This window comes from Geotrypetes seraphini, chromosome 5 (assembly GCF_902459505.1).
Source record: "Geotrypetes seraphini chromosome 5, aGeoSer1.1, whole genome shotgun sequence".
NCBI classification, from domain to species: domain Eukaryota; kingdom Metazoa; phylum Chordata; class Amphibia; order Gymnophiona; family Dermophiidae; genus Geotrypetes; species Geotrypetes seraphini.
The window spans coordinates 83,006,049-83,034,043 of NC_047088.1; the positions used below are offsets into that span (position 1 = coordinate 83,006,049).

The 27,995-nt window shown below is 42.0% G+C and overlaps 1 protein-coding gene across 4 annotated transcripts in view; it reads left to right on the top strand.

Annotated features, from left to right (window-relative positions):
* Positions 1–223: 223 nt before the first annotated feature.
* ELF4 (E74 like ETS transcription factor 4) overlaps positions 224–27,995 on the top strand; it is a 228,603-nt gene continuing 200,831 nt past the window's right edge. Inside the window, exon 1 of one of the 4 annotated variants that reach the window (XM_033943935.1) lies at positions 224–452. The gene's annotated coding sequence lies outside the window, so the exon portion shown is untranslated. Of the gene's footprint in view, positions 453–576; positions 873–27,995 lie in introns of those variants that run through there. The other 3 variants (XM_033943936.1, XM_033943937.1, XM_033943939.1) reach the window with 3 other exon arrangements.

Consider the following 27,995-nt stretch of genomic DNA (forward strand, 5'->3'; position numbering starts at 1 on the left):
TATATTTCCATGCGGTCCCATTGGAAAAGCTGAAAGACAAGGGGATGGTAGCTTTTTACTTTTATTTCTCTCCTGCTGGGCGAGCGTCTGTGGGTCTCTCTCTGCCTGTCCTCTGTCGCCCTGTGCAATCAAAGATCACACCGTTTACCTACAATTTGCATATCAATATACGATTTGCCATTGGTGTGCAAACCTGTAGGAGGACCTCACCCCACAACGTCTTCTGAGTCACAGTGAAAAAAGTCAGAAGTTACACTTCTCCTTTTGCGATCTGACTCGCTCTAGTTTCTCAGTTTAATGCAATTTAATCTTTCCAGAGGCAAAAGACAGCATCAGATCCACCACAGGTACGTCTCTGGACTCCTGAGGATCCTAAGCCCGGATTTATTTTTTGGGGGATTCTGTAACTATTTGACCATGGCCAAGAGGACACTGTAGCACATGTCGGTAAGGTATGTGCCGAATCTGAGTTGTTTTTTTTTGTGTCATTCATTTGAGAAACAGCACTGCGATTAAGTTTAATGGAATAGAAACCACCTTGAAGGCATTTTTTTTTTTTAATGTCTACAACTTAGTGAAACGTAAACGCTACCTGTCCCTCTGTGGGTTATAAAAGGTTTGCTTTAAAGTTTAATTTTGGCTCTACTTCGAACGAATATAGGGGCAAAAGCATACACGTTCTTATATCCGCGTTATAAGGATGGCATTTTGGCGGCTCTTAAAACGACGCAGTTCTTTCCCCCAAGAGAAATTGCGCCCCCCCCCCCATCTATAATATAATTACATAACCTTTGCGTGAAGGCATTTTGCCAGTTTCTTGCAGTTAGAGCCTTAAATCTAAAGCATTGGATGGAAGGAGGAGGTGACTAGAGGTAATCCTTTTACAGGGATTCAATTCCGGCTAGCAAGTATTAACCTTGGACCTGTTCGTTGCTACAGTGGGGGGTTTTGCTGCGGAGTGGCCTACAGCTCCGAGAGGGAGTGCCCTGCATAACTTTACAGTGGCTTATTACCACTCCACACCCAGCTGCTGAAAGCCAGCCGGCATTTGTGATTTAAAAGTTGCAAAAAAAAAAAAAAAAAGGTGCTGAAGAGCTTAGATCCTCCCTGGTGGAGTTGCTGCTTGGGTGGGTTTCCCTTCTGCCCCCACCGTGCCGCCACCACAGCAGTTGCGAAGCGAAGGGCGTGGCTTACTTGCTGCTATGTTTGGCGTTTCTTTTGAGTTCCTTATTTGCTTGATGGGTTGGTTGATTTCGCCCCACCCCTTTGGCAACCTTAAGCAAGAGAATTGTTTTAACCTCGGTTTCAAGTCTATGCAGCTGGATGAACAAACCGACCATTTTCTGTTCTCTATCTGTGAATCCCCCAAGAAAACACCGTAGCATGGCACAATTGCCTCAAACGATTAATTTTTCCATTGTTTGCTTTATGGTTTACTCTTGATTTTCTGGTTTTGCATCAGTGTATTTTGGCTTCTTGCTTGGGAATGGGGTCATTTCAGTATTAGTAACTGGCCAGATGCCATATAGTTTTAAAACTGTTCTGTGAATTACGCCTTTAGCAATTTATTCTAGTTGTATGTTATGAAGGCATTAGAGTGCTGCTCCTAAGGTTACTCAGTTATTTATGTGTGTGTGTGTGTGGGGGGGGGGATGTATTGGGGCTGTTATTGATTTTCTTTGATTCATCTTGAGTAGCTTATGTTGTATTAATTTTTAGTGTATAATGCTGAAACTGTCTATATGTAAAATTGTGGACTGTTTACCTAATTTTCAAAATGAAAATTACTTGTAGACTTTTGCACCTGCTTTTTCTATAGGTAAAATTTGTATGCGTATTGGAAAATAGGAGTGCATTAGTCCTGATTCTGCTGTAAACAGTCTCGACATCCCATTAATTCTTCTCCTTAATGTGGCCAAAAGTGTCCCTCACTTGCAATTGTAGCTAGACTGGGGGAGCAGAGTCTCAAAACTAAAATCCACCTTTAACCTGCTCGCTACACCAGTTCCAGCCGGTTTCATATGCATGTATTTTAGCTGCTGATTATTAAAATGGCTTGCTGCGATCTTTTCTGAGTTTTCTAGCAGTCTCCAATCCTGCCATGTAAATATAGTACAATGAGGTCATTAATATTAAAATGAGCACTCAGAGCGATTCTCTATAATCGCCAAGTGATTGTCTAACCTCGTGTCATATTTGCGGCCAAAATTTGCTGACAGGCCTAAGCTGTCATTGCCTTACTTTCAGATCAGTGCCTAAGCACTGACTGGCTCAGGCACTGACAGGAAAGGCTTGACAACTCAGACCTATCAGAATATTTTACTGCTGTCAAGCAACCCCCCAACACCTCCCCCCCAGCAGTGGGAGAGATGCCCACTCCTTCCCACTGTCACACCACCCCTTGACAGTCCCTGTGCCTCTGATGACCCCGCCCCTTCCCGTTTACGATGGCTGGCAGAGGAATGCCTACTCCCTCCGACCAGTAGGCCCGTCTCTTCAAAATAGTGGGGCTTCCTCTCCCCAGTGCATCCTGGGATGCATAGGGGAGGGGCCTAAGGCTCTGATTGGCCAGATGCCTGAGGCCCCTTAACCAGGGTTGTGTAGCAGTGGTAAGGAGTGGGCATCACTCCCGCTGCTGGGGTGGGGGGTTGCTTGATGTCAGCAATGGGAAGGAGTGAGCATCTCTCCTGCTGCTGGGAGGGGGTGTCGGGGTGTGTTGCTTGGCGGCAGGAGGGAGTGGGCAATAATCCCAAATAAAAAAGAAACCTGTAAACAGCATGAGAAACTCACATGACCATTTTTGACCTTGCATACATACCCCTGTTAAATGGTGAGTTTTTAAAATGTTATCTGATGTATTCATTAAGGAGGAATGGAGATGAGATCTGAGCTATCTCCCTTTCTTGGTTTGAGAAGGAATGTGTAGCAGTAACTCTGTTTCTGAGCTTCTTAGCTGTCTATGCATATCACTTAGCCTGATTTTTAATAATAAAACACACCTGCCATGTGTCCTGCCTTCTTTACTTTTTACTAAGGGTCATGAAGCAGGGAGTGGCCATTCTAAAGAACAACAAACACTATTATCTTCCAGAATAGAACAGGTTAGAAAGGAGATTTCCTAATGGTTTCCCACTTCTAACTGGGTTAATCACCAACCACCTAACCCGGAGAAGCTGATCCTGGTTTGATTTTAATTTGTAGCAAAATACACATGTTAAAGGTGATATATCAAGAATCCAATAAACATAAACTTAAAACAATTGTAGTGTAACAAAGCTGAATGTAGTCCTTTTTTCAGCAACTAAGGGTTCCTTTTACAAAGGTGCGCTAGCGTTAGCGCACGCACCGGATTAGCGTGCACTATAGTGCGCGCTAGCAGAAAAAACTACCGCCTGCTCAAGAGGAGGCGGTAGCGGCTAGAGCGCGGGGCATTTTAGCGTGTGCTATTCCGTGCGTTAAGGCCCTAACGCACCTTTGTAAAAAGCCCTAAGTTGATGCCAGTTTCCAGCCGGAATGTTGTTATGATTCAGACGTTCAAATACAGACCTCCAACTCAATCGCAGCAAATTGATAAAGATCTGATTGTGGATATCCAAAAGTTTGGAAAGAAAGAAGAGGTGCAGCTGTTGGGAGATTTCAACCTGCTGGATTTAGACCGGAAAGTTCCGTCTGTGGAATTGGAAAGAAGTAGGGAGATTGTGGATGCCTTTCAAGAGGCCCTGCTCAGACAAATGGTGACGGAAGCCACACGGGAAAAAGCAATATTGGATCTGGTCCTAATGGAGAGAGTACATCTAATGTACGAGTGGGTGCTCACCTGGGAAGTAGCGATCATCAAACAGTTTGGTTTGATTTAACGGCTAAAGTGGAGGGCGGCCGCATGATACTAAAAATTCTAGATTTCAAATGTATGGACTTTAATAAAATGAGAGAGTACCTGAAGAAAAAGCTGCTAGGATGGGAGGATATAAGAGAAGTGTAACAACAGTGGTCTAAGCTGAAAGGAGCTATAAAAATGGCTACGGAACTTTATGTGAAGAAAATCAATAAAAACAAGAGAAAAAGGAAACCAGTGTAGTTCTCTAAACTAGTGGCGGAGAAAATAAAGGCAAAAGAGTTGGCGTTCCTGAAATATTAAAAAACCCAAGAAGAAAAGTAGAGAAAGGACTACCGGGTGAAACTGAAAGAAGCCCAAGAGGGAGATACGCCTGCAATAGTGCAGGTAGAAGAGCAAATGGCTAAAAATGTCAAAAAGGGAGACAAAACTTTTTTCTGATATATCAGTGAAAAGAGGAAGATGAAAAATGGAATTGCTAAACTAAAAGATGCTAGGAACCAATATGTGGAGGGTGATGAGGAAAAAGCAAACGTGCTAAAAAAATACTTCTGCTCTGTTCACGGAAGAAAAACCTGGAGAAGGACCGAGATTATCTGGCAAAGTTACACAAGAAAATGGAGTAGATTCTGTGCCGTTCACGGAGGAAAGTGTTTATGAACAACTTGAAAAACTGAAGGTGGACAAAGTGATGGGACCGGACGGGATCCATCCCAGGATACTGAGGGAGCTCAGAGAGGTTTTGGCGGGTCCTATTAAATAAAGACTTGTTCAACAAATCTCTGGATATGGGAATGGTTCCTGGGGACTGGAGAAGAGCAGATGTGGTCCCTATTCACAAAAGTGGTCACAGGGATGATACGGAAAACTACAGGCCGGTAAGCCTCATTTTAGTTGTTGGAAAAATAATGGAAGTGTTGCTGAAAGAAAGAATAGTGAACTTCCTAGAATCTAATGGGTTACAGGATCCGAGGCAACATGGCTTTACAAAAGGTAATTGTGAATCATACATCAAATATTGGCAAATATTTTTCTCTATTTCAATGAGGAAATTTGTACCATACTCTTTAATAATAAATCCTCATTTATCCATATATTCAGAACCTCTTTTATATGTATAGTGTTCTAAAGTCTTTTGATATCCTTCAGTTTATTTATTTTCATTTTTCCATTTCCATCCTATAGCATTTATAACTATTTTCCATAGCTTAACTCTGATTTCATCTATTTTGGGATATGGCCTCACTGTACAGAATAAATCTGTTGAAGGTACAGAGTTTCAAATGTAGCTAGCCTCCTCATTGGCCTTCTCCCCTATCTTTTATATGGTATTTTTCTTTATCATTTTAAATATTTTAAATACTTTTGAATAACTTAATAAATAATTTAATATATGACTTAGCTTAAAGTGGTTGAAGTGCTTAAACGGGACTCCGACATGGAACCACGTTTCGATGAGCTGTATCAAGGAGATGCCCTAAAAAAAGCATATCAAAAGATAAATAAATTATTTAGCATTCAAATATTCACCAGTAGTATTTCTTCTCTAGCTTCTCTTACCACTAATCAGACTCGCTGCCAGTCTCAATTCTCTTCTAACATGGCGGCGGCGTCCTTCCTGCTTCTTAAGTATCTATCTACCACGTGACTTCTTAAACCAATCAGAACAGTGCTGGACACAAAAAAGGCTTGAAGCGGTCCAGAGGAGGCGACGAAAATGATAGGAGGTTTGCGACAAGACGTATGAGGAGAGACTAGAGGCCACTTATCTTCAAGCAGAGCAAAACTTAGACATATTTAAAGGCGCTTTAAAAAGCTTCCTATTTATTGATGCCTTCAGCTAATTATACTACTATTCTTTTCTTATTGAACCCCTTAGTCCTTTTTTTCCCATATACGTTCTCTTTCCTGTATTTATTGTAGTTCTCCCCCCCTATCCTTCTTGTTCTATTACATTTACTTTGTGTTTTATTTGTCTGAATATATTTCGTCTGTTTAATATTGTTGTTTTTAATTCTGTTTTTACCCCTATTTTATTGTAAAACACTTAGGGGCTGTGCGCTGCAAGGTCACCTGCCTTAGGCACTCCTGGCTTTTAAAGTTGTTCCAGTGGCAGTGTCTGATGTCATATGCCGCCACTCACCAAAGCTCCGATCTTTCTCTATGAGCTGTCTCCTTAGCCAGCTAAGTTTGAGCTGGTCAAAGACAGACCAGATATTCAATGCTGGCCAGTGGAAACAGCTCTTCATTGAATACTGGTGGTCAGCGCTACCCACAGGAGTTAGGTAGCCTTCTTCTCAGGCCCCATTGTCCTTTATTCAGCAAGCTTTCTATAAGGTCAATATCTCAGTTGCAGCAAATGAAAAATTCTTTTAAATTCAGCAGGACTACCTTTAAACTCTCAAGCACAACCCTGCAGCTGAGGCTGTGCATTCAACAAACTAGCATTAAGAAGGTAATTCTATATCAGGACACCCACTAGATTGCTAAATTTCTCTTTAGAATTCTATTGCAGATGGCAAAAACATGCGTGTACACTGAAGTGGAATCACTTATACCAGCCCTATAACGTATAAATGCAAGCACATAAATGTTAGCATGTAGATGCATAAGTGGCAGAATTTATGTGCATAGCTGTGTGCTCTGCCCATTTTCTGCTCAAACTCTGCCCGTGAGCATCCTATCAACAAAATATGTGCCGTCAACCCATGGCATGTACTTTTCTGCTAGTAGATATTCTGTGAGGTCATTTATGCATAAAAATGGCCACTTATGCATGTAAACGACTAGAGTTCTGCCCTTTACTTGCCTTCATGGCACCCAAAACAAGGTAGCTCCTTATAGAATTACTCCCTAAGTGCTGTATGTCAAATGTAGTAGAAAGAAAAAAGTGTCTCATTAAATTTGACAAAGCTTCCTAAACTCTCAAGCTCTTGCACTGACAACTTTCCCCAGCAGGCTGCTGAGTCCACAGAAAGAATACAAGAGAAACAAGGCCCTGATTCTCGTAGGGTTGTTGAAAGTTAGGCAGTGATAGGTGCCTACCGAACAGGCTGCCGATGTCCCATCCATAGAGATGTGTACCGGTACCTAAGGTCAGAATGGGCATAACTTGCACCAGAAGTGACTAGGAGCTGGTAGGAACCCCTGTGGACATGATTCTTTTGTAAAATACGTGCCGCAAATGAAGGCCATTACAACCCTGGCTTTGTCTCCGCATCCACCCCCCCCGCTCCTTCCACGATCCCCCTTCTGACAGTCATAGAGTGCCTATGAGTGTCAGAGTAGTGCAGAGCATTCAGCGCCCCAGCCAGTGCTAACATAGTAACATAATAGATGACGGCAGATAAAGACACGAATGGTCCATCCAGTCTGCCCAACCTGATTCAATTTAAATTTTTAAATTTTTTCTTCTTAGCTATTTCTGGGCAAGAATCCAAAGCTTTACCCGATACTGTGCTTGGGTTCCAACTGCCGAAATCTCTGTTAAGACTTACTCCAGCCCATCTACACCCTCCCAGCCATTGAAGCCCTCCCCAGCCCATCCTCCACCAAACGGCCATATACAGACACAGACCATGCAAGTCTGCCCAGTACTGGCCTTAGTTCAATATTTAATATTATTTTCTGATTCTAAATCCTTTGTGTTCATCCCACGCTTCTTTGAACTCAGTCACAATTTTACTCTCCACCACCTCTCTCGGGAGCGCATTCCAGGCATCCACTACCCTCTCCGTAAAGTAGAATTTCCTAACATTGCCCCTGAATCTACCACCCCTCAACCTCAAATTATGTCCTCGCTAAAAAAATCTCTTGCACGGTTTAGTAGAAAGGGGGGATAACGAGCTATTTGCATGTATGCAAATTGATCTCTCCCTGAAGAAGGTTGGAGCCTCTCCCTAAAAGACAGTTAAGATATCAAATTCCCCCCCCCCCCCGTCGCCTAGAAAATTACCATCCCAATTAAGGCCCCACTTAGACCAAGTTTGAATAAGTTTTAGTCCATACCTGGAGAAAATTGTCTATTACCTACCAATGGAAGCATATAATTGCACAGGGGAGAATGCCCCCAGCACAACATTAGACAGTACCAGAGATGGCACAAGGATCTCAGCAAAGCATTATGCTTCATCTCTAGAGGCAGCTGAGTTACAGTGGCATGCAGTAAATATACTAAGTCCCAGGGGGCAAGTAGAGCTTGTTCCATACGAGTTGGAGTGTATGCTTCCCTTCCTCTCATAGGAACTCTATGACCGTCGGAGCAGCACAGAGCATTTAGCGTGCTGGTGGGCACTAAAATCCTCTTATGCAGTTTTGTAAAAGGGAGGTATATTAATTCATTAGATCGTAGAGCTCTTGCCGAGCACATAGATATTCCTTTGAATAAACTTTTGGGGCAAGAATGGATATACTGTGGTCAGATTTCCTTTTTTCATAAAGCATTATGTTGTATTGCTCCTCCACGGGACTTAGAAAGGCTGTTGGGTCACTGGGAGATTGATTTGGGACTGGGGGTTCATGCTATCGATATGAGGACCTTGCATAATCAAATTCCTAAGGCAGGTCATTGAGCAAATCTTTAGGAATGCCAATTTAGAATCCTACAATAGGATGATGCAACATACAAGCTTGATTATAAAATAGCAAGTCTGGCGGACCAAACCTCCTTCTGGCTCTAGGGACCCAGAAGTTGTCTGAACTGATTTTTGGTTTCTTCCTTTTCCATAATTTTATTTTATTTTTATTTCCCCCTGCAATTGGTACCAAGCAATTGATTCCAGGGAATTGATTCCAGGGAAGCCAACAATCTCTGCATATTCTTAACTGCTTTCCTAGAAGGAACAAAACTTATTTTTGGGCTTGCTATTAACTTAGAGAGGGCTTTGACTTATTGATTGGCCAGAACTTTGATGAACAATTTTGCCTCACAATTTAGCAGTGATATCAACCTTAGGTAGTAGATTTAAAACAAACTAGAGAAAATATATCTTCACTCAACATGTAATTAAACCCTTGAATTCATTGCCAGAGAATGTGGTGAAAGTATATAGCTTAGCAAGGTTTAAAAAAAAAAAAAAAAGGTTTGGATAATTTCCTAAAAGTCCATAACAACAACAACAACAAAAAAGAGGCACAGGAGATGTCTGAACCAACTTTCAGTTACAAATACTTTTGTTAGCAGTTTTTTTCAAAAGTCCAAAAGCAAGTCCTTGATATGTAATATAAAAGTGGGCCTGACTAGGATCCAAATTTCAGTGACCGCGTCGCCTTCCTCAGGGAACAATAAAGGACTTAAGCTTTCTGCAAATTATATGCTGTGGCGCGTCGGCGTCTCTGCTCAAGGAAGAAGTGCCAAAAGTCCATAAACCATTATTAAGATGGACTTGTGAAAATCCATTGCTTATTTCTGGGATAAGCAGCATGAGCTCTGTTTTACTCTTTTGGGATCTTGCCAGGTACCTTTGACCTGGATTGGCCACTGTTGCTTGATGGACCTTCTGTCTGCACCAGTATGGCAACTCTTATATTCTTATGTTCTTAAGTACACACAAGATTCACCCATTCTTCAGCAGGTGTAAATGTGAGCATTAGCATGTACTTGGTGCTGGTGTTGGTTTTAGGAGTGTGTTTGAAAAAGGCACATACCGTAAGCACTTTAGTTTCAAGTTTATTATAAAATTTGATTAATCGCTTATTCCAAATTCTAAGCGATGAACAAATCCAAAAAAATCACAAAATTGGGGGGGGGGGGGGGGGGGACGGGACAAACATAACTAGCAAAAAAAACTAAATCTTATAAAATATAATAAAGACTAATTTTATACACCTAATAAAACATGAGGAAAGAATGGGAAAAGAAATACAATCTGCTTAATAGAAGGAAAGACATTTAAGGTTAAAAACAATAGGAGGGAAAGAAGAAAGAATCTCAAAAGATATGAAGATAAAATGAAACTCCTAGACAGTTCTTTTAATTATTAAATGCATCTTGAAAAAGAAAGCCCTGATTCTATATAGGTTACCTAAAAAATCGGCACTGACTAGTGTGGCACTATATAGAATCACGCTTAGCACCGCCTGAGCGACGTTAGCTGTCACTAGGCATCACAACTTTAAGGCGCACTGTATTTATGCCAGGGTTTTCTTGGCCCAAATACCTGTGTCTAAGGCAGGAGCACAGCGGCGCCTAACTCAAAAGCAGACAACGCTCACTTTTAACTCTGGGCTAGATTCACTAAGCTTTGCGAGCCTTCTCCGACCAGTTTGCGAGCCTTCTCCGACCCCAACCCGATTCACTGTCTGTCCGATCTGATCTGCACATGCAAATGAGGGGAAATGGCATGCAAAGTAGGAAGGCAGCGATTCACTAAACTGAAGAAGGAACAAACGATTGGGCTGGCTGATCCAAAAAGAGCGGCTGCTGAGGACCTGTCGCTCACGTCCTTGCCGACTGTCCTGCTCTCTGCCGCCCTGAAATCCCAGTATCAAAAAATAAAAACAACAAAATAAAACATTCTAAACACATCTCCTGCTCTCTGCCGACTCTTCTGCTCTCTGCCACCCTTCCCTGTAGTTTGAGCCTGTGGTTTTAATCCGGGGTTTAAAGCGGTGCTGCACTACGGCATGCTCTGTTCTGTGCTAGACTGTCCCTCTTTGCAGCTGCCAGCAGGACACATGGCGCTTCCATCTCAAACTATGGAAATGTGCACTCTGACGGGGCGCCCCGAAAAGACCTTGATTGTAATTGCTCAGCACGGTTTGTTAGTTTTGTTTCCTTTTTGTGCTTTGACTCAACAAACAACGGCACGGGCCGGGTCAGAACAACCTTGGCCCCAACCAGTCTTTGCCCTACACAGCGTTGGGTCTTGGGGATATGAACAGTGCCTGGTTTCTTTCCCCCTTCCTTCCTCGCTCGTGCGGAGAGCAAGCGCATGTGAAGACCATCTACAGGTCAGGATCACTCTGCAGGATTGCTCTGGGGTCGCTGTGGGGCGTGCCTCCGATTGCATTAATTTGCATGAGGAAGCGTAGTGAATCGGTCCTGGGAAGACTAGGCCATGGATCGGATCGGATAGGTAAGTTTAGTGAATCTAGCCCTATGTGTTTTGCACTAAGAGCCTAACTATTATAGAATCGCACCTAGCAAATTGTGTGCCTAACTTTCAATGAGTGCCAATTAAGCTTGTTAACTAAGTTAGACACTTATATAATAATAATAATAATAATTTTATTTCTTATATATCGCCAACGCCGTAGTAGTTTGAGGCGGTTTACAATAAAGAAGGGCTGGACAATCAGCGAATGGGTACAATCAGTAGATACAGATACAATTAATATATGTAAGCATGGAACAGGGACAATATAAGGGGTCAAATGTACGGTGAGTAGGAAGCAAAGGTATGAAAAAAAGAGATCTTAGGGGGCAAGGGTCGGGTAAGGGGTCTTAGGCTACAAATCGGTTAAATAGGTTAGTTTTTAATAATTTTCTGAAGTTTAGGTAGGAAGAGGAACATGAGATAATATTGTGCAGCCAATCATTTAGATGACCTACTTGGAAGGCTAGAGTTCTGTTCAGGCATCTTTTGTAACGGCAGACCTTTAGAGTTGGATGGCTGAAGAGAGGAGCTCTGCGAGTGGGTCTGGATGGACAATCTAAGGTAAAATGGGGAACCAAGTATAAGGGGGCCGAACCATGAATGGATTTGAAACAGAGACAGGCAAACTTGAACTGCACTCTTGCTTCCAGGGGTAGCCAGTGGAGTTTTTGGTAGTAGGGAGTTATGTGTTCCCAATTTTTTAGCCCAAAGATCAGTCGAATTGCCGAATTTTGGATGATACGTAGTCTTTGAATGTTTTTTTTGAAAGATCCCAGGTAGATAATGTTGCAGTAGTCGAGTAAGCTCAGAATGGAGGATTGCACCAGTAAGCGGAATGAGGATGCATCGAAGTATTTTCTGATGGTTAGTTTCCATAAGGTGGAGAAGCCTTTTCTGACTAGTAAGTCGGTGTGAGTTTCAAGGGTGAGGTTGCGGTCTAGTGTCACTCCCAGAATTTTTATGAAATCTGTGATGGGAAAGACTTGACCGTTCAAGGAGATTGTTGAATCTTTGATTTTGTCGTTCGGACTAGCCAGGAAGAATTTGTTTTTTTCTGAGTTAAGTTTCAATTTGAAGTCGGACATCCATAGTTCGATTTGCTTAAGGATAGATGCCAGGTGATTTTTTGTCTCAGGAGTTACGCTGGTTAGGGGAAAGAAAATGTAGAATTTGATTTTCAAGCTTTGCAATAGGTTCCCTAGTACGGCCAGGTAGATGTTGAACAGTGTGGGGGACAGGGGAGAGCCCTGCGGGACTCCACATGCGTTTACCCAGCTGAAGGAATGTGTATTGTCACTGTAAACTTGGAATGATCTTTTACTTAGGAAACCCTGGAACCATTTTAAAACATTGCCCGAGAGACCGATTGACTCCAAACAGTCTAAGAGGATGGTATGATCAACTAAGTCGAAGGTAGTACTTATTCAAACTGAAGGACTAGTGCACTTGTGCCCTGGCTAAACAGGGAATGGAGGGAATCTAGTAGAGAAGCAATAATAGTTTTGGTGCTGTGACCGGGTCGGAACCCTGACTGGTTGTCGTTTAGAATGTTGAATTTGTCCAGATAGGTTACTAAGTCTTGGTTGACCAGACCTTCCATTAACTTTGAAAAGAAGGGGATGTTTGCAATGGGTCTGTAATTTGATGTCAGGTTGATGGGTTCTTTGGGATTTTTTACATTCGGGGAGATTAGGATCTGGCCTAGGTCCTCAGGAAAAATGCCCGACTGTAAAAGGGAAGAGAGCCAAGTGTGTAACTTGGCTTTGAAGGTGAGCGGGGCAACTTTCATTACGTTAGGTGGGCAACAGTTTAGTTTGCAGTGGGAATTGGCGTATTTTGAGTAGAGCGTGCAGAATTGTTGCCAGGTTGGGATTGTAAAGTTGTTCCAGAGTAGATCAGCTCTAGGTTCCTCAAAGGGCTGAGCAACTGGGTAGTTCAGATGGTATATCAGCTAGGGGTGCCAACGTAGACATCTATCTTTAGGTGTACTTTATAGAATCAGGGCCTTTAGACTTAAAAAAGCATCTTTTCAAACTTTTCACATAGACATCCTGTTTATAAACAAGCTGGTATCAGCTCAACAGGATGTCTGTTGCATTCCTGTTCTCTGTTTTTACAGAATTGTTCTTGGAGAGTGAGGGGACACTACAATGGTCGAGTTTATTATCAAAATCTCAGGTAGAGAGCCTCGACCTGGTAGAGCCCCAAACCTAGTAACACTTCTGCCTCACTCTATTAAAAAAAAGACCAAAAATGAAAAGAAAATAAAGCAGCTGATTACTTACAAGACATACTCACAAGTTCTATGAATATAGAAACCTTTTTCTCACTCTCTTATTCTGCTGCTATTGCTTTTTTAACTCTCTTCTGTCTTCCTCACGAAAACCACAAGCATTTCCTGCCGGCAGCTGCTTTCACTGTGCTTGGGCTGATCGCCACTGTCTGTAAACCTTTTGACTAGCCACAGCCTGTCTGCAGGATTTTTGAACCTTAGAAATTCAAAGCTATGAGACCTGGTTCAAGTGTGATGAAATTTGTCCTGCTGTGTGCCATAATATTTAAAAAAAAAAAAAAAAGAATCAAACAAATTTCTAAAAAATTCATACATTTCTGATCTAGAGATCTATACTCCATCACAGTAACATTACTAACTGGGTGAACATGACAAATCATGCATGACTAACAGGCCCATACTGAAAAAAACAACACCCTATCAGCAGGCAACAGAGAGTAATGGTCAGTGGAGATCGCTTTGAGGAAAGGGATGTTACCAGTGGTATGCCTCAAGGTTTAGTTCTTAGGCCTGTTCTTTTTAACATTTTTGTAAGCAATATTGCTAAAGGGTTGTGTGGTAAGATTTGCCTCTTTGCGGATGATACCAAAATTTGCAACAGAGTAGACACCTCTGATGGTGTAGAGAACAGGAGGAAGCTCAAGGAATGGTCTGAAATTTGGCAGCTAAGATTTTATGGTCATGCATTTTTGCTGCAAAAACCTGAGGGGACGGTACAGTTTAGGGGGGGTTAAGAACTTATGTGCGCGACAGAACAGCGGGACTTGGGTGTGGTTAAACAGGTTGAAAAGATGGTGGTGAAAGATAAAAAGATGTTTGGGTGCAACATAGGGAGAAGTATGGTCAGTAGGAAAAAGGAGGTATTGATGCCCCTGTATAAGACTCTGGTGAGACCTCATTTCGAATACTGTGTACAATTCTGGAGATCGTACCTTCAAAAAGATATAAAAAGAATGGAAACGGTCCACAGGAAGGTAACTAAAATGGTTGGTGGTCTTCATTATAAGGTGTATGTGGACAGGCATAAGATCTCAATATGTATACTTTTGGAGGAAAGGCAGGAGAGGGGCGATATTATAGAGACATTTAACTTTAGAAAATACTTTTTCGCGGAAAAGATGGTGAATGCTTGGAATGTAGAACAAAAGGAAAGGGAAAAAGTGGGGAATGGGATAGAACGTGTCAACCTTGAGACAAATAATCTTTATTTCTATAAATTTAAAACAAAATACATGTAGAAATACATCACTTTTATAGGACTTTTTATACATGTATTTTGTTTTAAATTTATAGAAATAAAGATTATTTGTCTTATTGTTGACGTGTTCTATCCCACTGCCCACTTGTTCTCTTTCTGTTGAATGCTTGGAATGGCCTCCTGGTGGAGGTGGTGGAGACAAAAAGTGTATCTGAATTCATGAAAGCTTGGGACAAGTATGTTGAATCTCGAAGGGAGAGGAGGGGATAGTGGATGGCATGGTTAGGCAGACTAGATAGGCCATATGGTTTTTATCTGCCTTCATTTTTCTCTGTTGCTATGATTTGGGCTGCATGGTAAGGAATGTAGAGGCCCTTTTACTAAGTTGCACTAAAAAGTGGCCAGTGCTATCCTCAACAACGGTCTTTCCTGCTTGCCGAGGCTACTTTCAGTGTAAATGGCCCCATTTTCCATTATTGGCCACATGCTAATTTCCCCATTAACATGTGGCAATTAGTGTGGGGAAAAGTCTATAAGAGGTGCCTAAAGCTAGACGCCTAACTTAATTAGTAAATTGGCTTCAATAATGAATTGAAAAAAAATTAAATTAATTGGGAGATAGGTACCTATCATTTAGGCGCGATTCTGCTAAAGATAGGTGTCTAACACAAAAGTAGGCATGTTCAGGGGAGGAGAAAGACTTAGCCGCCAGGATTTAAATGACATTTTCTCAATGAAAAATTGATACAAAGTACTGCAGCACTTCCCCTGAAGAAGCCTGGGTTATCTCGGTGAAACGGAGGCCCCGTAGGGCTTAAACGAACAGTGCTGGCGTCTTGTTGTGGCATCTCTAAGATAAGTGCTGTTTCTTAAAATTACGAGCGCTATCTATTTTGGATTGAGCGTTTATTTAAATGATAATTTACTTTGCACTGAAGCGCTTAAAGCATTCGGGTTTTTGACCAGCGATTGAGACATGACCTGCTTCAATTGCAAAAAAACTAAGCAGCATTGTGGCTTTTAAAGGTCTCTGAGGTCTTTTTTCCCCCCCTTTTGCTGAATATTGGTCTGAACAAGCTCACGCTGATCCCTAAACTACCGCCATGGCAGTGAGTTTTTTAGTGCTTGCTGCAGTTTAGTAAAAAGGGCCTCGTAGTTCATAGGCGCTGACATATTGTATGGTGTTTTCTCCATTGACTTTGTCCCAGTTAAAAAAGAATGGAAGCAAAAGCAAACTGTCAAAATATTCAGAATAAAATCATTGATACAGTACTAGTAATAGAAACATAGTAGATGACTGTAAATAAAGACCAAAATGGCCTATTTAATCTGCCCAGGAAGTTTGTTTGGGTTGTAACTGCTGTTTCTTGCAAATTACCTCTTCTCCCATGCCTTCATTTCAAGGTTGTAACTGCCATTCCATACAGGGTACCCCTTCATGCCTTTGTTTAGGGTTGTAACTGCTGCTTCATACAGGTCGCCCTTCCCCCTCACTTTCCTTCACTAATATATATAACAGGGGTCTAGAAATGGTATATGTAGAAAACTCATCAGTGTTACAGGAAGAGGCAAGGATGGGCTGAACTTCCTATTAGAGAATAACACGGTGACAAAATTCATCACCGTTCCCGTCCCCGCGGATAACCGTGGGAAATAATCCCATGTCATTTTCTAGTGTCTATTTCAACCTCAGTCCTTCTACACCAGCATTCTTCAAAGCAAAGCTTGCGGGTCAGTGGTTGTGCCTAATTATACTCTGATTCTTCCCTCTCTCCTTAAAGAATGACATGAAGATGGTTTCCCGCGGTTATCCGCGGGGATGGGAACGGTGATGAATTTTGTCACCGTGTCATTCTCTACTTCCTATTCCGGGGTCCTGGTTGAAGGAGGAAGTTCAACCTCAAGGCCCCCTGTTGACCAGACTTAACCACCACATTCTACACCACAGAAAATAGACTTAGGGCAAGATTCTCAAAACTTTAACGCTGTTGCTAAACTGTTTTCCGACAGTTTAGCCTGTACACATTTTAGCGGCAGATTATCAAAAACTAATTATCTCTGTCTTTAGCAAGGTTCATATTAGTCTCTGACAAAGGCATGCAAATGTGCTCTTAAACATTGAAATGAACCCTCTGAGGCATTTTCGAAGAGTTTGCGTTGGCTTTTGGCAACAAGAAAACAGCGACTGGTCCGGGGGTGCCGTTACAGTGCCAGCACTTGTGTTTTAACTGTGGCTAATGAAAAAAAAGTGTATCTAATATATTTTAAAGTGGAGGGTAGTAAAATCACGCTTCTTTTTGAGTTTCTGGGAGAGACCAGGCAGGTTTCATGCGATTTTGTTAAAAGCCAATGTTTCTTCTTTGAGTGCATGTATGATACCCTTGTCTTTTGTGTTTCTGGCTGTGGGTCTTGATAAATTTTACATTTTTTTTTTTCTTTTTAAATTCTTTATTCATTTTCAAATTTACAATAAGTGTAACAATATATCCAAACAAATTAACAATAAATATAACACTTAATAATCATCAATGGTACAAATAATATGCTCTTATCTCCCACCCTTCCCACCCTTTCTTATCATATAATCAATACCTTATACAATATGTAACAATAAATTTACCCTCCCCTCCCCCTCACAATCAAACTTGTAAATTTAAGGGAAAAAAAATAAATAAAATGTCATCTAATCGGTACAATACTTTGTAAATGGCTCCCACACATCCTGAAATTTCCTGAAAAAACCGCGCTGTATTGCAATAAATCTTTCCATTTTACAAACATGACATAAGGAATTCCACCAGAAATTATAATTTAATCTACTCCAATTTTTCAAATTATACGTAATTTGTTGAATGGCAATCCCAGTCATTATAAGTAATAATTTGTTATTATTTGTAGAAATCTGACTTTTTGCTCTCATTGCCATACCAAATAGCACAGTATCATATGATAATGCCACTGGGTTATCTAATAAACAATTAATTTGGTCCCAAATTGATTTCCAGAAATTCATAATAAATGGACAATAGAATAATAAATGATCTAAAGTCCCTGCTTCGAGATGACAGTGCCAACATTTATTAGACTTAGAGCTATCCAATTTTTGTAATCAAATAGGGGTCCATAATGCTTTATGTAACAGAAAAAAACCCAGAAAAAAGTAAATGAAAGATCTTTATTGCTGAAGGAACCCTTTACATCTGTCTTGGTGGGGGAGAATACAAACGGTTAAGATGATGATTCTGCCTGTGGTTTGTTACCAAATGGGTATGTTGCCAGTGTTTTTTCAGGGGTCTTTTTATAAAAAAAATAAATAGTATACTTACCAAATTTATTTGGCTGGGTAAAGCAGCTCGAATTGCTTTAGTATCTTTACAAAAACCAATTGCAGAGGGTGGGGTAAATTTCCCAAACTTTTATAGGTACCATCAAGCCTATATAATGCGCCAAGATATGTATTGGATCCTCCCCGAGCTTATGGAAAATCTTCCGGATTGGCTGTCCCCATTATGATTGTTTCATGTGCTGAGTATCAAGTTACCTAGATATGTTAAGGACAATAGTATTTTATTTGATACTTGGAAAACATTGAAATTTATTAACAAATTAACAGATGTTCCAGTAGAGAAATCCACTTATCAATCCTTATGGCTAAACTCCAGGGTTCAATTAGGAGGGTCTGGGATCGTCTGGAAGCATTGGATGTTATATCTAATGGGAAACTGCTGGATTTTTCACGACTGCAACAATCATTCAATATTGCAAAGTCTCAAACTTATAGGTGGTTGCAGTTTAAGCAGGCCATTCAGAGTGGGTTCCCTGATTGGCAGAATCTCAAAAATCATTATAGCTTGCAGGTACTGAGCTTCCAGACAGATTTGTTAGGGCATTAGGCCGCCCGGTGGTATAAATTAATTTCTGAATTCTTGAATAAAAAACCGAAAAATAAGTCTTAGGGACATTTGGAGCATCGAGATAAAGCAATATATTTCTACGTCTCGATGACCACGAATTTGGACTTGGAGGATGAGATGTACAGCGTCAGCATCTATGAGACAAACATGGTTTTTTCTGTTACATAGATCTTTTTGGACCCCTGTTAGGTTACATAAGTAAGACAGTTCTAAATCTAATAGATGCTGGTGCTGTCATCGAGACATAGGGACGCAAGATCATCTGTTGTTCTATTGTCCTTTCATACTCAACTTCTGGAAGTCAATATGGGGACAGATTAACCTCATACTGGAATCAACAATCCCCTTGACGTATGAGGCAATTATATATGGAACATTGCTGCATATCAAGCCTCCCATGGATCGCTACAAATGCAGACTTTTCTTGATTATGACAGGGGTAGGTATGCAAATGATAACCCGCAATTGGAAAAATTGCTACTGCTTCAACTTTCCATTTTGGTGGGCAACTTTATGTGTAGGTTACAAATATGAAAAGATGAATGCAGATATATTAGGGAATAGCAAATTATTTAAATTGGTTTGGGGCCCATTGACATCCTTTGTTAATTCAATATAGTTGTCTTTGTTTAAAATTTAGTTTATTTTTATATGTATCCAGGACGGGGTGGGTGCGTGGGGGGGATATTTTTCTGGTTCATTTCTTGATTAAATTGTTGGATGGGAGGGGAGGGCTATTTGTTTTCTGCATTGTTATTAATGGAATTTAAGTGCTTATTTTGTTATTAATGTATATATAATTCATGGCACTTTGTATTAGCTTTGAAAATTAATAAAGATTCAAAAAATAAATAAATAAAAGTCTGGGTGGTTTTTTTTTTTTTAAAACAGCGTTTTTTTCTGCACATGTGCCCATCAGTGATGGGCACATGAAAATGTAGGAAATCTTTGCTGCTGTCCGCCGATCTTATTTGCATGCACAATTTTTAAAGAATGTCTCGGGTTTTTAGATTTGGTATCAAAACGGCTGCGTTAGCAGACTGTCGCTTTTAAACTCAGGTTTTTGAAAATCCTGTCCTTAGTCCCAATAGTGCCTTAAAAAATAACACTTTACTAGTTCTTTCCCAAACAATACAAATATGAAACAGTCAAATGGACTTGATATATTGCCTTTCTGTGGTACAATCAAAGAGGTTTACACATTATATTCAGGTGCTTTATTTGTCCCTAGTGGGCTCCTACGGTAATCTAAGTTTGGTACCTGGGCAATGGAAGGTTAAGTGACTTGCCAGCAATGGCAGTAAAAGCTCCGGCGTTAATGTTGTAGCGGCAGGCGATTAAAAAGCCTAATGCGGCTTTATAAAAGGGGGCCAAAAGTGTGTGTGTGTGTATGGGGGGGGGGGGAATAAAACAAAAATGGAAAATAAGATAATATTATTTTATTGGACTAATGCATTTTTCAATTAGCTTTCAGAGGCCAAAACCTCTTTTCTCAGGTCAGTAAAGTATACTGCTGTTACGGTATCCTGTCCTGACCTGAGGAAGGGGGTTTTGGTCCAATAAAAGGATTACCTTATTTCCATTTTCTATTTATATAAATATTTGTCAACATAGCTACAATATTGCTTTATCCTAAAGCAAAAAAATAAAAAGAACATTTTTTTCTACCTTTGTTTTCTCTGGTTTCTGCTTTCCTCATCTTCTCATCACTCTCTTCCTTCCAGCCACTGTCTGCTCTCTCTCTCTCTGCCCCTTCTATATGGCATCTTCTCTCCTTTTGTGCCGCTTCCAGAAACTGACTGCCTCCCCCTTCCATCTCTCCCTTCACCCCCATTGGTCTGGCATTCATCTTTTTTCCTTCCCTCCCCTCTCCCAATGGTCTGGCATCTCTTTCCTCTCCTCTCCTCTCCTCTCCTTCCCTTCCCTCTCCACACCCCAGCCCCATCGTCTGGCATTTCACTCTTTCCTCTCCCTTTTCTTCTCTCATCTTCCACAGGTTATGGTGGGTCGTAGTGAGGACTTTTTTCTATAGCCTCTTCAAGTCGGCCATCTCCACTGAGGTCTTCTCCTGGAATTCGCCCTCCTTATACCCCATGTTGGGTACCATTTTTTTGTAACCCTGGTCTCGCCCTGCCTGCAACCATGCCATGTGGTGTGGGGCACCAACTAGCTCGTTATTGAAGCATTCTAGCCTCAAACATCCATGTTTTGCCCTTGACATTTTCTGTAATGTTCTACTATTGCAGAAAAATGTTCAAATCATAAGTCTGCCCTAATCCAGCCCAAAACACGCCTCCTTAAGATTTAGACTAGAGAGTTGCGCGGGGACAGAAATCCCACCCGTCCCCATTCGTCCCCGTCAAAGTCCCACCCGTCTCCGTGAGGAAACCACCTGTCCCCACCCGTTCCCATGAGGAATCCCTCCGTCCCCCACCCCTCCCCGCGAAGAATCCCCTCCGTCCCCACCCATCCCTATAAACTTCAGAAATAGTTATTTCATTTAATTATGCTACTGAATTAAAGGCTCTGGTAGAAACCCATTTACAAATAAGCAAAGAGACTTTATTAATTTGGAAATATTAATTGGGAAGAATACATACTTTGTAAACGGGTTTCTAGCAGAGCCTCTAATGTTTATAAATTTTTACCAACACAACAAATATACTACTTTATCCTGAAGCAAAAAAAAAAAAGAAATAGAATTTTTTTCCTACCTTTGTTGCCTGGTTTCTGCTTTCCTCATGTTCTCATTCAATTCCTTCCATCCACTATCTCTTTTCTCTCTGCGTCTTCCATTTGCTCTGTTACTGTGCCTCTCCCTTTCTCCCCCCTTCCAAATTGGTCTGGAACCCATCTTCTTCCCTCCGCTCCATAGTCTGGCATCTCTGTCTTATTCCCTGCCAGTGTCTTCGCCCCACTCTCTCTTCCCCATTTCCCTTCAGCGTCTTCTCCCCAGTCTCTCTTCCCCATTTCCCTTAATGTAACCATGAGTTACAAAAATAAGTTTGAAATAGAAGTTTTTATTTTGAAGTGAAAAGTTTTGTTTGTTAGCTGGGTAATTTAAAAGAGGAGACAAAAGATGATAAAGATTTTCTAACAGCTGATGAACCAGAAAAGGTTGATAATGATGAGAGCTTTATAGCAGTTGATAAAGCGGACGAGGTGGATGATAAGGATACAGCAGATTCTGGTGATGATATACCAGAAGTATCTAAACCACTTCCTTCTGAAGTACTGGCAGCTGAAACTGAGTAGGTAGATCCTGAAGAAAGAGTTATTAGCACATTTGTGAAAAAAGTGAAGAATTATAACGTTATAGTTACAATTAAAACTGAAGATGCCATCACACTGGATTTTGATGGTGATGATCTGGAAACAGGTGAAATTATGGAAATCACAGATTCTGTATTGATTAAGCCCAAAGATGAACAGAATGTTGTTGCACAGCAGAGCCTAGAGAATAGCAAGAATCCTGAGGTGATAGAGAACCATAAAAATGGCAAAAAGGAGGAAGCAGAAGAAGCTCTCTTGATTTTGCCAAGGGAAGTCTGCTGAAGAGAAAATGTCTCCTATTGAAGAGTGTGAGAAACACAGAGATTTTGAGCAGGACGTTGGGCTGGATAAATACTTTGAAAGAGTCGAGAAAGAGAAGGAGAAAAACCTTGAAGAAAACAAAGAGTATATATGGAAGAAAATTGTGCTAAATGGAAGCTCAAGGAGGAAAAAGTCAATTCTGATTAAAAGAGAACGACAAAAGACGAAAGATATACCAGATAAAACCAGGATATTCAAGACACATATAAAGATAGTTCCTGCTATGAAAATCAAAAGAAAGATGGGTTTATCATGTGAAACAAGTAGGAGTAAACAAACGGTAAAATGGAGGAAATTTGATAAACCAAGTTATATGGAGTCCCGACTGGAGATTCTTTCAAGATATTCAAAAAGATCAAGTAAAAGAAACTGTGAGAAACAGAATTACAATTATAAGAAGAGGAAGAAGAGTCTGCTGTGGTACAGAAGTGACTTGTTTAAAACAGATTCATAAGCAAGTCAAAAACAGTCAATGGGATACTGTAAAATAGAGAAAATAAACAAATGGTGAAGGAGATGGACTCAGAAGAAAGAAGGACTGCATTATGGAAGTTCCGAAAAGGCTCTGATTCCAAAGGATAGTTTAGGGGTTATTTATGGAAAATTTGTAAAGGAAATAGGTATCTGGTATAATAAGTTTGTGAGACTTTGTGTATGATAAAATTTTTTATTTAAGGTTAGAATACTGACAATTTTAAAGAAATTGTAGATGTAAAAAAAAAAAATTTTGTCTACAGACAAAATTTTTTTTTCTTTTCAGCAAGGGCAAGTGTAACCATGGGTTACAAAAATAAGTTTGAAATAGAAGTTTTTATTTTGAAGTGAAAAGTTTTGTTTGTTAGCTGGGTAATTTAATGCTGTATTTGCCTGCCTGAGAGAATGTTTATGTCTGCATCAGCTCTGATGAGATCACGTAGTAGTGAGCAGTGCAAGTCAGGATTCTATAACTGCCAGGGAGAGAAAAAAGAGTTGGGAAGAGTTCAGTTTTGAAAGACAGGTTGGTCTGGGGTTTGTTTGAGAATAGTTTAAAATACATCAGGGTTGGAAAAGTTAGGGAATTTCAATTATTTTTTCTTTTCTATGAGTAGTTAGAGAAAATTAAAGCAACAAACATATTTTTCAGGGTGTTAGGGTTTTGCTCCCTTTGATTTCTTTAAGTTAGGAAGTAGGTTTGCTGTTGATCAAAACGGAATCCCAAAAGAAGAAAAAAAGAAGCGCTGGTACCCAACGGCTGTGTAAAATAAACAACGGTGTCCTGTAAGAAAATTTTACATTTGAAATCTGTGAGAAAAATCTTTTGAAAGGACTAAATTCTATGATGAAAAGTTTATTTGGGATTTTATGTTAAAGTTATTTGGATATATATCTTTTAGAATTGCAATAATAAAATAACAAAAACTCTTACTTCTTGTATTTTTTTTTAAAGGTAATTTTAGATTTTATGTTTAACTTTTTCCTCTTAAGAAACTGAAAATAGGGAGTTTTGAAGAGGGAGGGGTTACATTTTGCATCTTCTCCCCACTCTGTCTTCCCCATTTCCCTTCAGCGTCTTCTCCCCACTCTCTCTTCCCCATTTCCTTTCAGCATCCTTCTCCCCCATCTTCCCCATATCCTGTCAGCATCTTTCTCTTCCCTCTGTCTTCCCCATGTGCTTTCAGTATCCTTCTCCCCCCTCTGTCTTCCCCATGTCCTTTCAGCGTCCTTCTCCACCTGTCTTCCCCATGTCCTGTCAGCGTCCTTCTCCTCCCTCTGTCTTCCCCATGTGCTTTCAGTATCCTTCTCCCCCTGTCTTCCCCATGTCCTTTCAGCGTCCTTCTCCCCCCTCTGTCTTCCCCATGTCCTTTCAGCATCCTTCTCCCCACTCTGTCTTCTCCATGTCCTTTCAGTGTCCTTTTCCCCCCTCTGTCTTCCCCATTTCCTTTCAGCGTCCTTCTCCCCCCATCTTCCTCATGTCCTGTCAGCGTCCTTCTCCTCCCTCTGTCTTCCCCATGTCCTTTCAGTGTCCTTCTCCCCCCTCTGTCTTCCCCATGTCCTTTCAGCATCCTTCTCCCCACTCTGTCTTCCCTATGTCCTTTCAGCGTCCTTCTCCCCCCTCTGTCTTCCCCAATGCTTTCAGCGTCCTTCTCCCCCCTCAGTTTTACCCATTTCCCTTAAGCGTCTTTTCCTCTCCACTCCACCTTTCCTCCCTTTCTCCCTCCCTGCCCCTTATCTTCATGGCGCTTCCCCGCCCGCCAGACAACAGAACAAGCCCGGTCCGACAAACCTCCCTGCCCTGAATCCAGCTGCTGTAAGAAGGTAATTTAGAATCGCGGCTACAGGGCAGGGAGTTTTGTCGGACCAGGCCTGTTGTCGGTTGGTCGGGGGAAAGCGCCACGAAGGTAAGGGGATCTGGCCGGCTCTGCACCCCCCTAAGACTGCCCCGAGGTGGACTGCCCCCCCTTGGAAGGCCACTGCCTTGAATTTTTCCTACTTGCCCTGCCGCAGCACACAGCCGACTGGAAGTCTTCCCGATGTCAGCGCTGACGTCGGAGGGAGGGAGGGCTTTGCTTAAGCCCTCCCTCCGATGTCAGCACTGACATTGTGGAAGACTTCCGGGACAGCTGTGTGCTGCGGCAGGGCAGGTAGGGAAAAGAAGACGAGCCTCGTGGCTCGAGTGCATCCAACCCTGCAGGAACCCCGCGACTTTAGGGGGCGCCCCCACGGGATCCCCGTGACCCTAGGGGGCGTCCTGACGGGATCCCCGTAACCCGAAGGGGAAACCCACGGGATTCCCGTCGTCCCCATTCCCGTGCAGCTCTCTAATTTAGACTCACTGCAGACAAAAAGCATAAAAACCGTCTAAATAATGTGTTTCAAAAATGGCAATTTGGATGTTTAAGCAAACAAAATATCCAAATGCCACTTTTTGCACGTTTTTCTCTTTTGCACGTTTTTCTCTTACTCATCAGAACTGCACACTATTCAATTCACCACAAATTGCACTTTATAATAGCAGTGTTAAATGCCATTTTTATGTGTTACATTCTTCTAATAGTTGGACTGACATGGCAGATGATCTTGTGTACCGCTTTTTGATGTTTTTTTTAAAAAAACTATATTTTTATTTGTTGAATATTTTACAGACAACTAAAGTAGAAGTCATGTGCACAAACTGTTTTTAATTCTAATCTAAATAGGCACAGGAATGTAGATTTACATTGCTTTGGTCAGAAATCGACAATGTCAGCAGACAGACAAACACTCATCTCTGCATTTGCTGAAAATGAAAATTTTACTGCAGCTCTCAGATTTTCTTTCTTTCTTTTTTTTTTCTGTAGCATTATTTGGCCTTCCCCTCCCCGGTGCATCCTGGGATGCACTAGGAAGGGGCCTAAGGCTGTGATTGGCTCAGGTACTTAAGGCCCCTCCTATGGGAAGAGGCTTAAGCACCTTAACCAATTAGAGACTTAAGCCCCTCCCTGGTGCATCCTAGGATGCACCGGGTAGAGGAAGGCCCACCATTTAGAAGAGGTGGGCCTACCGACCGCAGGGAGTAGGCATCCCTCTAGCTGGCCTTCATGCTAAAGGTAGGGGGGGGGGGGTCGATGGCAGGAAGGAGTGGGCATCTCTCCTACTGCTGTGGGTGTCGGGTGTTGGGGGATGGGGTATGGCAGCTGCAGTGGCGGCAGAAGGGAGTGGGCATCCCTCCTGTTGCTGGGGGTGTCAGCTGTTGGGTTGTGAGATGACCCCAGCTGTGGCAGTATGGGAGGGAATGGGCATCCCTCCTGCCGATCTTCAATTTGGGGGGGGGTCTCTTTTTTTAATTTGTGGGGTGTATTCAGCCAATTGCTATCACCAGCAACTCATACCATGTAAATTTAGCGATTCTCCATGAACCTCATTTGTATGCGCAGTTTTTAGAGAATGACTCATCTTTTTCAAATCGTTACATTTATAGCCACGAAAGCACCATTGAATTTTAGCACGAATGTTAGAGAATCTGGCTCTGAGACTGGTTTTGTAAGCACTACTATATTTTTCTGTCATCTTTGTCTCCTAAGCCTGTAGGGTGTGATGAACTCCAGTTGTATTATCATCATCTCATGTACCTTTTAGTGTGTGAATGAATCCATCTGTTACTATCAGCATTGTCTCCTGCATACTTTTGTCTGTGTGTGACTGACTCCATCTATGCTGTTACTTACTACCAGTGAAGAAAGGCTAAAGTAACTAGGGCTTTTCAGTTTGGAGAAGAGATGGCTGAAGGGAGAAATGATAAAGGTTTATAAAATACTGAGTGTTGTGCAATGGTTACACATAAATCACTCAATGTGTAATTATCGTATATACTCGAATATAAACTGACCTGAATATAAACTGAGGTAACTTTTTTCCCCCCAAAAAGGAGGAAAAAGGTTGACCCAAATATAAACGGGGGGGGGGGGGGGGGGGGAAGGAAGAGTTAATATTCAAGTGCAGTGCCTTGCCCTGCCAGACTCTGCACCCTGTTCCCCCTCCCTCCCTGCTCTGTCAGGCTCTGCATCCAGCCCCCTCACTCACTCTCTCCCTGCCCTACCAATCTCTACACCCTGCCCTGCCAGGTTCTGTACCCTGTCTCTCCTCCCTCACAATGCCTTGCAGGCCTCCACCAGGCCTACCGTAAGTCCTGGTGGTCCAGTGGTGGGCTGGGACAGTAGGAATCCCTCTTGCCTCCTGTCCCAGCCAATTCTAAGAATTTTTACCTCCCTCCCGTCTCCCCCATATACCTTTAGAATCCCTGGTGGTCCAGCAGTGAACCGCAGCAGGAGCAGCCTTCCTTTGCTCATGCCTGTGCAGAGCCGCTAGCTGATTGGCAGCCGTGAGTTCAAGGCAGCCAGTCAGCTAGTGGCTCTGCATGGGCAGGAGCGACCTTCCTTCACTCTGCCCTTGCAGATCCGCTAGCTGATTAGCTGCCATGAATTCTCACAGTCCCCCCAAGAACTCGTGCAGCCAGTCAACTAATGGCTCTGCACGGGCAGGAGTGAAGGAAAGTCACTCCTGCCACGGTTCACAGCTGGACCACCAGGGATTCTAAAGGTATGCGGGGGAGGTGAGAGGGAGATAAAAATTTGTAGAATCGGCTGGGACAGAAGGCAAGAAGGATCCCTCCTGTCCTGTCCCACCGCTGGACCACCAGGGATTTAAAAGGTACACCGTCGAGGTGGTGGGAGGTAAAAGTTATTAGAGTCAGCCAGGCCAGAAGATGAAAGGGATTCCTCCTGTCCTGGCCCACTGCTGGCCCACCAGGTCTCACGGCAGGCCCAATAGAGGCCTGCAACAGTTTCGGGGTGGGGATGGGGGGGAGGTTCAGCGCTGACCTGAATATAAACCAAAACCCCCATTTTTGGGCCATTTTGTGGTCCAAAAATCTTGGTTTATATTCGAGTATATATGGTAAACTCTGGAATTCACTGCCAGAGAATGTAGTGAAAGCAGTTAGCTTAGCGGGGTTTAAAAAAGGTTTGGAAGAGTTCCTAAAATAAAAGTCCATAGGTCATTATTAAGATGGACTTGGGAAAATTTACTGCTTATTTCTAGGATAAGCAGCATAAAATCTATTTTACTCTTTTGGGATCTTGCCAGATACTTGTGACCTGAATTGGCCGCTGTTGGAAACAGGATACTGGGCTCAATGGATCTTCAGTCTCTCCCAGTATGGTGCTTCTTATATCCTTATGTTCTTATGTCTATCATCTGTATCACTTACGTACCTGATATCCTATGTTCCCAAATTCTGCTGAAATCTCCAGTATTTTGAGCTATCAGAATTTGCTTAGTGTATTTGAGCTGATGTCAAGATTCTTCAGTCATTTCCACTGTTGTGCTGAGAGCCATTGAATCATCATATCCCTGTTAGAATGTGGTGTATAGTTCCAAACAGTGGTGATCTATCCCTTTGGCTGTTGTTGGCATGGGCAACTGGCTGCTTCCTCCAGCCAGTGGGATTGGATAGTCTATGTCCATAGTTACAGCTGGCCCAAGAAGGATCTCTCCTTGTGTCACCAGAATTTGCTTCTACTAGCATGGAGCCAATGGTTCTAAGAGA